General features: G+C 35.3%; 1 long non-coding RNA gene and 1 pseudogene across 1 annotated transcript; one reads left to right on the top strand and one right to left on the bottom strand.

Annotated features, from left to right (window-relative positions):
- Positions 1–13,139, top strand: part of LOC137024541 (uncharacterized) — a 101,531-nt pseudogene that overhangs the window by 65,252 nt on the left and 23,140 nt on the right.
- Positions 6,234–8,806, bottom strand: LOC137024340 (uncharacterized). Its single transcript, XR_010895695.1, has 3 exons — positions 8,648–8,806; positions 7,375–7,451; positions 6,234–6,265 (listed from the first exon to the last, which is right to left on the bottom strand). It is a non-coding gene; the product is annotated as an uncharacterized lncRNA (long non-coding RNA).

The raw sequence follows: 13,139 nt of genomic DNA, 5'->3' as shown, positions 1-13,139 counted from the left end.
AATTATATGCATTAAAATCTTAATCAAATTCATAATTGTAATTATACATTTAAAGCCATCTTTGTTCAGTTTCAGTATGTTTTGTTGTAAATGTGCTGAATCTGGTCAGTGATGTTGATGTGTGTAATTTAGATAATGTTCCTCTCAGACTGAGTGGAGGGGAGGGCCGGTGCTCTGGGAGGCTGGAGGTGTATCATAACGCTGTGTGGGGCTCAGTCTGTGATGATCTGTGGGACATCAGCGATGCTCAGGTGGTCTGCAGACAGCTGGGTTGTGGAGCAGCACTGAGGGCTGATGGGAATTCAGTCTTTGGTGCTGGTGAAGGTGTTGTGTGGCTGAACAGAGTCGAGTGCAGAGGGAATGAGATTCACCTGTGGGACTGTCCTCTCTCCCTGAAGAACCACACTGACTGCTCCAACAAAGATCACGCTGGACTCACCTGTGCAGGTCACAGAAAATCACTGACCAATATTAGTAATTTTAGTGCTAATAATATTTGTGTATTTAAACCATCATTTGCTTTTATTTGATTTTGAATGTGTTTGTGTCTTTTTCAAAGATTTGCCAGATTTGTCAGTGTCCACTACTCCTGCCACAACAACATCATCTTCTCCTCCAGTTTCTCAGACAGTGAGCTCAACATCAGTCTCTCCTCCACAAACTCCTCCGTCTCTCTCTGTGCTTGTGATTGTACTGGGAGTTGTGCTCTTCCTGCTCTTAGTGCCACTGCTTATACTGATTCAGCAGAACAGAGTGATGAGGAGAGGTAGGAGAGATCCAGAGACTGTCATATTGTGTCTTATTCAGTGTGTGATCAGTCATGTGTTGTGAACTGACAGCAGGTTTGTCTCTCTACACTCACAGCTCTCTCTAAGAGGAGACACAGGAGCACGACTGAGGCCGTTTATGAGGAGATTCATCACAGACACAATCACTTCACTCAGAGGGGTGAGACATGAGCCGTGAATCTTATTTAATATGATGAATTAATAAGAGAGTCTGTCAGACACTTGATGTTCATCTATTATTAGTCCTGTTAAACCTCCTGCAGAAAACCACAGAGCTGCAGGTGCAGGTGTGTGTGTGTGTGTGTGTGTGTGTGTGTGTGTGTGTGTGTGTGTCTTCCTGTGTGTATTTCTGGAAGGCAGTGAGGAATGGGTTCATGTGAGGATACATGTATGTTTACTAATAGGCCTCTAAAACATAATATTTCTGCCTCTAATGCTTTTAATATGTAAATTATTAATATTTGTGTTTTCAGTAACAAAATGCTTTATGATCCAAAGGAAATGAGGATTCAGTCTGTTTGTAATGATGAACATGTTTCTGACTGTTCTGCTCCTTTAACAGGGAGTTTCATCTCTGAAGAACTGCATTCTGGGTATGAAGATGCTGATGAGCTTCTCTCAGGTTAGAGAGCTGAAGAATATTCAAAACAACACCTAAAATAAATTATTTGATTTACAAACTCTAAAAAATAGATCAAATGTATTTCACATATTTTACCACTAAATGAAATGTGTTTGAATGTTTAAATTGTTCACAATACTAAAACTTTTCTTACTAGAAAAAGAGTTCAAGACTGTATATTATGATGATGTCACCAATGACCTGAAAGGTTAGTAATTGATCACATGATTCATTTATTACACTAAATGGTCTCAAGAACTGCAACAGCATTTACATTTTGTTTCCCAAAATATTCCAAAACACTCAAAATATAAACATGTTTTGATGCAGAAGAGATGATGAAGGAAATCACACCGGGATACTATGATGATGTCATCACTGATGGACTGAAACCAGATCGTGAGACAGGTGTCGCTCTGATATTATATAATAAAATTAAAATAAAATTTGTATAAAATGTATAAAAAATAAATAAATAAATAAATATATATATATATATATATATATATATATATATATATATATATAATTATATAATTATATTTTGTATGGGTTTCTCATGTTCAATTTGTAGAAGACACACCTGAGAGTTATGATGATGTCATGACGAGTGGACAGAGCTTTAATATTAAAAAAGGTGTTTTTACCTTTTATTCTTTATTTGTTTGTGTGTTTAACATAATACCTCTGAAGTGATGCTCAGTTCTGATATGATGATGTATCATTTATTCTGTTTATATCTTCATGTTTATGTAGTGGACACACCGGAGCATTATGACGATGTCATCATTAATGGACAGAGCATTCCAGGTGTAACAGGTGAGTCACACAGAACTGTATTTTATCATCATCCACTAATATTGAACATGTTTCTACCTTTAATGAATCATCATGACTTCATCAGGAGTAAATCTAATAGTTTCAGACAGTCATGAGGAGAAAGAGATCAGTGACATCATCAGTGACACAAGCTGTATTAAAATCACAATGTGAGGTTTTATTTCACATGTGTGTCAGAGGGAGATCAGGAGGAGTATGATGATGTGAAGAACAGCGATGAAGATGAGAGAAACCTGTTGGGTCAGTTGTCACATTTCTATATAACTATCTACTTTATTCATTATGTTGCTCATTTCTAAACTAAATCTTGATGCATTTATAACAATGAAAATATTAATTTGCTTTTGTTTTTAAAAACAGACTATGATGGTGTGGGGGAGGAGTCAAATAAAGAGGGAGGGGCCATGTGACTCACTAACCACACCCACTGCCTCTGATCATCAAATCATATTACAGTTACTGGAGATACTGAGTTTCTTATGTTGCTTCTAATGCATCAATGCCTGATGATTTTATGATATTTCAAATCTTTTTGAATTAAATGTTACATGCTTTACAAAATTTGGTAACAAAAAATAGTCTGTTTTCAGTATTTGGCCTATTATTTTTACATTGATATCAGTGCATACTCAAAATATATGTGTTTTTAATCAATAAATTATTTTTTTATTAACTTAATGAATTAATTAATTTTTTAAAAAGCATTTGGAGGAAAGTGGACAAAAGAAAATGTGGAAAGATTATTCTTAGGTGATTTTAGGCTAATAATGACAACATTTAAAATAAATTGGAGCAAAACAATTCCCAATGCAGTTTTAAGAAACTTTAGTGATAACAACAAAAAGGTTTTCAAAGATGATTGTACACATAATTTTGTTCTTAAAAAAATCACACACATTTAAACACCTGCACAGTTTATTGTGTGATGGTCCAATTTAAATTTAAAATACATAAAAACTTTTTCTTTAGTTTTATTTTGTGGATGATACTGAATTATTTGCACGGGAATATTTTCCATTCGCTCCATCTGCAGGTTGAGTTTGGACTGATTATTCTTGGTTTTCCTTTTCAACAACTTTTCAACTATCAAGAATTTCTACACAGACTATAATAAAATATGCATCAAACATTTGCCAACGAATTTAAAGGGTGCTGAATATTTTTACATGACATTAGAGTACATTGTACATTCCTTAAGACAAGGCTAACTTAAATATACTCTATATTTTCTTTTCTTCTTTTTTAATCGTGCATGAATGTAAACTAATTCAGTTACCTCAATATGAAAGTAACAAAATCTGGTTTTATTTATTTATTATTATATTTTAATTCAAGACCATACATGCAAATAAAAATAAACAGTATATCAAGATGTCTGTAGATGGATATGACGCCAAGTTCACTTTGACTCGTCCAGTGTAGCTGCTGTGGACGCGCCGGTGTAAACACGGTAAGTTTCTGCGCAGTGGATAGGCTACTGTATTTCAGTTGTGGTTGTGTATTGAGTTGACCGCTGTATCAACGGGTTGATACTAGAGCAGTGTTGTGAGTGTCAGTTGCTCGTGTTAAAGTCACTGTACTAGTCTAATGTACTAAAATGTTCTACTGTAGCGGAAAAAGTCCAGAAGGAACGGAGAGCGGGAGCGATAAATGGACGATACTCATCTAGAATAAAATCAGTGACCAGCTCACACTGAACGCATAATTTGATGTTCTGTTGTTCTAGAGGGAGATATTAACAGTTAAAAAGATCCAACTAAAGTTTAATTTTATCATTTAAAAAATGTGGAAAATAAATAATAAAAAACGTTAATTTGCCCCTTTCTTTTATGGCTTCATTTGCCAGTTTCATTTGATTTTTAATAAACACTCAGGCCTTTAGAAACGATTATTATGAGAACCTGCTGAAAATAAAATAAATAGGCATATCTGTGAATTTACATCATTCTGTCACTGGTTTACAACCTCAATCAAGAAAAGTTGAAACATTTTGTAAAATGCAATAAAATCAAGAATCTGTGCTTTGTTAATTTTCTTGAAAGTTTGACAGAAGTAAAAAAGAAAAGATTTTCAGTGTTTTCACTGACCAACTTGATTGTATTTTGTTACAGTATAGACAAATGTAAATTTTGATGGTTGTAACTCAACATAATGTTGGATCATGTTTCCCACTGTGTCACATCAGCTTTCCTTTTAATTACACTTTTTAAGCATTTGGGAATTGAGGATATTAATTGTTCCAGTTTTGCAAGTGTCATTTTTGCCCAATCTCGCCTGATTCAAGACATCTGCTTATCAGTTTGTGATCATCGTTGTCTGATTCTCCACTTCATGATGGCCGTACATTTTCAGTAAGAGACAGATCTGGACTAGCCTGACTACGTCAGACTTCCGCTCAATTTCATTTCGCTTCTGTACTCAGTCTGATACAGCGTCAGAGCTTTTTTTTTTTTTTTTTTTTTTTTTTTTTTAATTGAACATTTCAAGATTTACAAACAAACATGGCTGCATAAGATCAGTTTCTTCAAGTAAAATACAGACAATATATAGCCTGAGGGAGCAGCACTTAATACAATCAAGAAAATATTGCATATAAGAGATTGTAACATGACATAAGGGGAGGATTCAGTCATTGTTTAGCTATTAACCTCAGTTGGGAAGTGTTTTAGGGTATCAAATATTGTTTGTGCTTTAGGACCTTTCAAGATTTTTAAAGATTTCACATACAGTTTAAATTCATTTAAAAAAATAATAAATTTGGGAGATGATTTCACAGTTCTACATTTGTGAATGAAGAATTTAGCTAGACATATGATTGTATTAATACAGAGCTCATCACATTTGTCTTGCAATATCAAACCAAATGTTATGTCGTCTCTAGAGAAAGAGGTTGAGAATGAAGACATCTGTTGATTAACCCATTTATATACATCACACCAAAACGTCTGAATCACATTACATGAGAAAAATACATGGTCCGTAGTTTCAACATCCTTTTCACAGAATGTACATTCATTATCATTTATACCAAAGCGAAGATTCAGTAAATCTTTAGAGGGGTAAATATTATTCATTACTTTGAAGTGTGTTTCTTTCACTTTAGGGGGTATAGGGAGTGTTAAATACATTGTTCTTAATTTAGTGACTGAATCTTTATCAAATTTTTGTAGGATGTTATTTTTATTTTGTCTATTAGGGTAAAGATAATTAATAAAACATTTTCTAATAAAGTGGTTAGTGCATTTTTTATCCAAAACATGGATCCCTTGAATTGATAGTGGAGCCAATTGTGGTTGTATTGTATAATATGTCAAAATGCTTCTTGTTAGAAGAACAAAACCTTGGGGTAGTGCTTTACGTAATTTAAAAAAGTCAGATTCTGAGGGTTTGAAATTATGTTTGATGCAAAATTGTTCATACACACTAAAAACTCCTGGGTCAAAAATAACCCATAATGGGTTATTTTTGACCCAAATCCTGGGTTAAAAAGGGACCAACTAATTTCTGGGTTATTTCAACCCAGAAAAATGGGTTATTCTTTTTGACCCAACTTCTGGGTTAAATACCTGACCCAAATTTTGGGTTAAAATAACCCAAAATTGTAGTTAATATAACCCAACTTTTGGGTCAAAAGAACAACCCCAATATCTGGGTTGAAATATCCCAGAAATTAGTAGGTCCCTTTTTAACCAAAGGTCAAAGGTCAAAAATAACCTAACTTGGGTTACTATGCCAGTATGCCTTATTTCAGAAAATAAAACTTCAGAAACTTACACACTTCAAGCACTTTTACATTTTTATTGCATTAAATTAAATTAAACTCTACACACTTGGACCTATTTATCTTAGGTCACACTGTAATAACATTAGACATTAGAAAAAATAGAAAAATAAACAACTCATTTTCTCTCAAACATTTGACAACATTCAATAACTGGATTGAACTTGAGGGACAAGATTTTTGATAGTGTCCTCATCTAAGAGAGAAGAAATGCCTCCTCATCTATGTCTTCACCTGAAAGACAGAAAACAAGACAACATGAGTATTGTTAATAAGTCGAGACAATTGTGAACCACTCACCAGACACTCTTTGATTATCAAGCTAATAAATAATCACTCTTAAGGGAATGCTGTTGGTTTTTTTTTTTGTTTTGTTTCAAAAAAAAAAAAAAACGTGTGCCCAATTTGCTTGTTAACTAATGTGGTTCTTTTGCAGCATTACCCATTTTGTGTGAATGACAGTCTATACTGTCCATCTTTTCTTTCATTAACAAGTGTAATAATGACATTAATGCAAAGGTGAATATCTGGCCCATTATTATGCATAACAGCTTAAAGACAAGGCACAAGTATCTTTTAACTATAAGGGTTATTATAGAGATGCATTCCCCACTGTCAAAGAAGTTGTGACTGTCACAAAATCTTACACTGACACATTTAAGCCATATTCAAGAAAAATATTTAGGTATAGAGAGATGATATGAGGGCAGTTAAAGGGATAGTTCACCCAAAAATGAAAATTTGATGTTTATCTGCTTACCCCCAGGGCATCCAAGATGTAGGTGACTTTGTTTCTTCAGTAGAACACAAATGATGATTTTTAACTCCAACCGTTGCAGTCTGTCAGTCTTATAATGCGAATGAATGGTAACACAATTTATAAGAGTCAAAAAATATGCTTAGACAAATCCAAATTAAACCCTGCGGCTTGTGACGACACATTGATGTCCTATGACACGAAACGATCGGTTTGTGCGAGAAACCGAACAGTATTTATATAATTTTTTACCTCTAAAACACCACTATGTCCAACTGCGTTCAGCAATCGCTTAGGTTTCTCACACAAACCGATCGTTTCTTGTCTTAGGACATCAATGTGTCGTCACGCGCCGCAGGGTTCAGTTTGAATTTGTCTAAGCATATTTTTTGACTCTTATAAATTGTGTTACCATTCACTCGCATTATAAGACTGACAGACTGCAACGGTTGGAGTTGAAAATCATCATTTGTGTTCGACTGAAGAAACAAAGTCACCTACATCTTGGATGCCCTGGGGGTAAGCAGATAAACATCATATTTTCATTTTTTGGGTGAATTATCCCTTAAAAGAGTAAAACGCTCACCTCTAAAATTCTCTATCAGCCCAGACATCCGCCACTCAGTTAGCTTATCAGCGACAAAGCTGTCCATTTATAATGACCTGAAGAAAACATAGCAATAGAGGTTAGCAACAATTTGAAGACTTGAAACGCTTCTTTAACTCTCACTACTTAAGACAGTAGGGCACTGTATAATATGATAAGCACAGCGCAGCTGGTTAACATAACTATTGTGTAGCCTCGTCGCTCTAGCCGCAGACTAAAGGGGTCGCACACCGGAAGAGAAGCGTATTTAAAATTCAAACACATTATTCTCTATGAGTGTACACACACCGGCGGCGCCATTCGGCGTCTGTCCGCGGCGCCCAGCAACGGTTCGGGACCTTGTTCAAAATCCTGCAGCGCCACAGAGCGCCATGTACATCGATTTATATTAAATTTACACTTATTTGTCTCAAATCGTCGTTAATGTATATACTGACTTCACCATGTGCTGCAATATAAATTTAGTTTTACATTAATTTACAGAAATCAGCTGCTTGAATGAAAATTGCTGATGTTATTGGATTTTCAGGTGATATTCTCAATTCATTCAGTTAACGGACGCTCTGAGGTAAAGTGTTCAGACTGCAGACTCAGCAACGGTTGTATTTAATTATACAGTACAATCATAACATACTACTGACATTATCTTAATTTCATAATGTCCTAAAACATAACAATATTGCTGGCCATAAACTGAGAAAGTACGCGATACCTTGAGTTGTCCTAGACGCGGCGCAGCGCGGCGCTTCTCGTCCGGTGTTCGACCCCCTTAACGCGGCATGAAGTCGCCACTAGCTGCACTGTGCTTATCGTATTATTACCAGTATTATAACAATGAGATAAGTACAGCACAGTTTATGAAAAATAGAATTTAAAGACCGTGTAAAGTGAATTCAGTCATTTTCTTCTAAACACATTAAATAGATCATACGTTTCTCGATGTGTAAAAAGCACAACCATTTTGACACCTAATTTCATGAACTTATCGTTATTTTTAATCATTCAAATTTGGCTGGGTGGTTAATAACACTTTCTTATTTAGTCTGACAAACTCAAAACACATATTTATTTTGACTTTACACGGACTTTAAACTAGTTAGATGTTGTCGCGATATCCGTGGGCGGCTACGTGCTAACCACAGAATTACCACGGTAAGCCATGGTCATTTTTCAACAGATGGTGCTAAACTAGCAACGGGGACATGGACACAGAAAAGTTTACGTTACATTGACACTGAAAATACTTGCTTACCTTGAACACGCGATGAAGTTGCACCGAAGAAGCCCAGGCCAAAACGGATCGAGTGCGTTCAAGTTCAAGTGACGGTTGTTTCAAACGACTGTTGTGAGAAAATTCCAGAACAACAGCGAGGGCGGGGGTAAGGGGCGTTAACCCAGAACATGGGTTACTCTTTGAAAAATAACCCAGAAACCTAAACAACCCAGGAATTGGGTCAAAATATTAGCCCTATAACCCAGAAAATGGTTACTCTCTGAAAAAATAACCCATAATTTTAACCCAACACAAATAACCCAGAAAATGGGTTAAAGAAATAACCCAGGAGTTTTTAGAGTGTAATTTAAAAAATGACCGTTGGTATCCATTAAGTCAGTCATAGACCATATGTTTCTCCCATACCAATCCTCAAAGAACAAAGATCGGTTGCAGTACAAAATATACCTGTTGTTCCAGAGTACAGATGTATGGGGTGAAAAGTTATGTATGTATAACATTTTCCAATACAAGAGTATTTGTTTGTGAAACTCTGACAATGATATAGGTAATTTATTAACATTAAAATCTGCTCTAAGAAGAAAATCTAATCCTCCAATTTTCTTGAATAAGGTCTTTGGAACACAATACCAGAAGGAATTACCGTGTGTAATCCAAGATTTTAACCAATTTATTTTTAAGGTTCCATTAAGGCAGTCAAAATCAATAACTTTTAGTCCACCATCCTTTGTGTCTTTAACCATATTGCTTTTTTTCATATAATGTGGTCTGTTTCTCCAAATGAAGTTTAGATTGATTTGGTTGATAGATTTAATCAATTTGTTTGGAATGGCATTGGAATAGGCTGGATAAATACATCTTGATAAACATTCCATCTTAGTTAGGTAAATTCGACCTAGTATTGATAAGTCCCTCTGTAGCCATCTATTTAATCTTGATTTGCATTCTTTAATTTTATTTTCTATATTCAGAAATTGGCTTTGTTTTTGGTCCTTGGAAAGGTAAATTCCCAGGTATTTAATTTCTGATTTAATAGGGATATTACAGATGTTTTTCAGTGGAGTGTCGTGTACCGCAAGCAATTCACATTTTTTTAAGTTTAATGTTAAACCTGAGGCTTTCGAAAATTTTTTAATTTTGGAAATAGTTGTTGAAATTTGGTATCTATCTTTTAAGAAAATTGTTGTGTCATCTGCTAGTTGGCTAATTATTATATCTGTGCCAAGAACATTAAGTTTTTTAATATCATTACAGTTTTTAATATAGATTGCTAGCATTTCTGTAGCTAAGATGAAAAGGTATGGTGAGATAGGGCAACCTTGAGGGATGCCCACATTAATCTTGAAGCTTGGGGTGGTACCGTTAGGTAATAGGACACAACTATTAATATCATGATATAAACCACCAACCCATTCTCTAAATTTAACTCCAAACCCAAAGTGTTTGAGCACCGAGAGAATAAATGGATGTTCCACGGAGTCAAATGCTTTATAGAAGTCTAGAAAGAAAAGAAAACCATCATCCTCTATTTGGTTTCTATACTCAATAATGTCCATTACTAATCTTATATTGTTATGAATTGATCTTCCTTTTAAGAATCCTGACTGTGTATCTGCAATAAGATCTGAAATCCCTTTTTGAAGACGAGAAGCAAAGATGTAAGTTAGGAGTTTGTAGTCTGAATTTCTGAGTGTAATGGGTCTTCTGTTATCTATAATTCTGGGATCTTTTCCAGGTTTTGGGATAGAGATGATAACTCCATGTCTCATTGTTGGTGGAAGTATACAAGTCTCAAATATTTCAATAAAGACTTGTAGCAGCAGGTCTCTCAAATCTACCCAAAAATGTCTGTAAAAATCACCTGTGAGACCATCGGATCTGGGGGCTTTGTTAAGAGAGAGACGACCAATTACTGCGTCTAGTTCTGTAATTGTTATTTGATTATCACATGTTTGTTTGAAGCCATCTTCTATTTTTGGAATATGTTCTGCTATATCATGAAAAAAATTCTGACAGTCCATGCTAGAAAATTTAGAGCTATAAAGCTGGCTATAGAATTTCCAGATTTCTGAAGAGATTATATTTTCATCTGTGACTTCTTAATTATCAACTATCAGGGATCTGATGCTGTTTTTTTCCTGTCTTCTTTTTTCAAGACCACAGAAATACGATGAATTTCTTTCCCCCTCCTCTATCCACTTAGCTCTGGATCTAATAAATGCCCCTTGGGCCTTGCGACTGTAAATTTCATCTAGTTTAGGTTGGAGGCTTAGTATCTTCTGTCTGTCGTCTTCAGTTGGGTTTGGTCTATTGCAATACATATTTAACTGATTAATAATGTCTACTTCTTGTTTTTCACTATCTTTTTTAAGCATTTTACTGAATGAGATGGTAAATTGGCGTATTTTATATTTTAGGAATTCCCACTTTTTGGTAGCAGTTGTTAGCTCCTCCGAATTGGCATATTCTTTCATTAATAATTTGATTTTTTGGCAGTAGTCATTATTTTTGAGCAGACTGGAATTGAACTTCCAATATGTACGTGAGTGGACATTGTTGTCATTGGGTTTGATCTGTAGTAGAATAACACTATGATCTGTTAGTGGTGCAGCAGAAATATCAGAACTAATATTATAAAGTAGCAAATTATATGTAATTAACCAGTGATCAATTCTGGATTTATAATTGTGGCTTGAACTAAACCAGGAGTATTTAGATATTTCTGGATTTAAGCGTCTCCAAATATCAACCAAATTTTGTTTTTCACAGAAGTTCGTGAATATAGTGTTTGGATGGCTTACAGAGTATCTGCAAGGATATTTGTCAAGAAATTCATCATGAACTAGGTTTATGTCACCACCAATAATAATGTTATCAGTCGAATGTGTTAATTTAAGATTGTCTAATTCTAAACTAATTTGCTCTAGTAGGTTTCGGTTTTCTCTACTGATGTTATATCCATAAATGTTGGCTAAGATGAATTTCAGACCATCTATATTTATGATAAGAATCAACCAGTGACCAAATTCGTCAGCCATATGGGACACAATTTGACCTTTGAAATTATTTAGGAGGATGGCGACACCTGCTGACCTTGAAGTGCCATGACTAAAATAAGCTTCATCTCCCCATTGTTTAGACCAAAATGTAACATCATCAACCTTAGAATGTGTTTCCTGCAAAAAAATGATGTTTGACTTCTTCCCTTTACAAAATAAAAAAATACTTTTTCTTTTAGTCATGTCTCTTAAAAACCCCTTGCATTAACAGAAATGAGAGAAATGTTACTCTTTAAACTGAACATGGGAAAAAAAAAAAATAAAAAAAAATAAATAAATAGATAATAAGTGACAAACTGTAACAACGGATTGATGAACTTACTTAGAACAACAGTAGAAGTTACCTATCAGGAATATATAATAGTAGCAAAGCCCCGAGAATACGTTTCCATTTTAACTCACTCGTTTTCGGGAATCAAAAACCCTGAACAGTTCTGTCTATGGTGAAACTCTTTGACCATTAATGAAAGCATGGGGGCCCCGGAACACTGCCTTTAGACCTGCTTTCCTTGCTTGTTCAACTTTCGGCCACACAGCCAGGGGTGGACTGGCCATCGGGAGCACCGGGACATTTCCCGGTGGCCTGATGGTCATTCTGGCCTGCCGGCTGCCGCTGTGCTGTCGATCAGACTGACGTGCAATAGGCTGTATGCAACTGCGAATTAATTGACGCACTTATGACTCTTCGAATCAGAGCGATCGCGGAGTGAAAATGACACCACATGACCCAACATCGGCGAAGCACTGCCTAATTGGCTATATCCAGATGCAGGCTTTATCTTGAAAAATAGTGCAAAAAATGGAGCGTAAACGCAAAGGAGGAGCAGAGAGGGAACGCATAAAAAGGAGAAAAGCCCTGGCCACAGACGCAGCTAGTTGCTGCAAAATCCCAGCCATGCTCGCCGGTAAGGGAACAGGTCGGTCAGAATTACATTTACATAATATTTACCAGGGGTGGGGGAAAAAAAAAATCGATCCGTTCGGTTCTCCACACTCGGTTCGGCACGCGCTCGGACCGCTGTTCAACTTAAATCTGACGAAGCATCTGTAATATGGTTTAATATAAATAACACGTAAAACAATCAGGGTTCAGTTAATATATGTTTCTGTTGATGGATGAACATTCTGGGTTCCCAGACATTACAACAACATGAAAAAAATAAATAAAACCGTGGACAAACCATTCACTCTTGTTAAATACGAACACTGTATCAGTGCATTCTCTTAAAGTGACAGTCTTTATATTAATTGAACAGCAACAACGAAGAAATCACTCACTGCTCTTGATTAAAAAGCTTTTGTAACTTTAATAAAGAATAATCTTTAATGTATAGTCAAAAATGCAATGTTGTTTTACATTATTACTTTATTCAATTTCTGTACCTAAAAACTAATGCTAGACCTCCCTAAAAAAAAACTGAAGTCAGTTTATTTTATTTGTATCTTTAATC

This window comes from Chanodichthys erythropterus, chromosome 8, assembly GCF_024489055.1.
Source record: "Chanodichthys erythropterus isolate Z2021 chromosome 8, ASM2448905v1, whole genome shotgun sequence".
Lineage (NCBI taxonomy): Eukaryota > Metazoa > Chordata > Actinopteri > Cypriniformes > Xenocyprididae > Chanodichthys > Chanodichthys erythropterus.
Note: the sequence above shows the minus strand (reverse complement) of the source record. Positions and strands in the feature narration are given on the sequence as shown.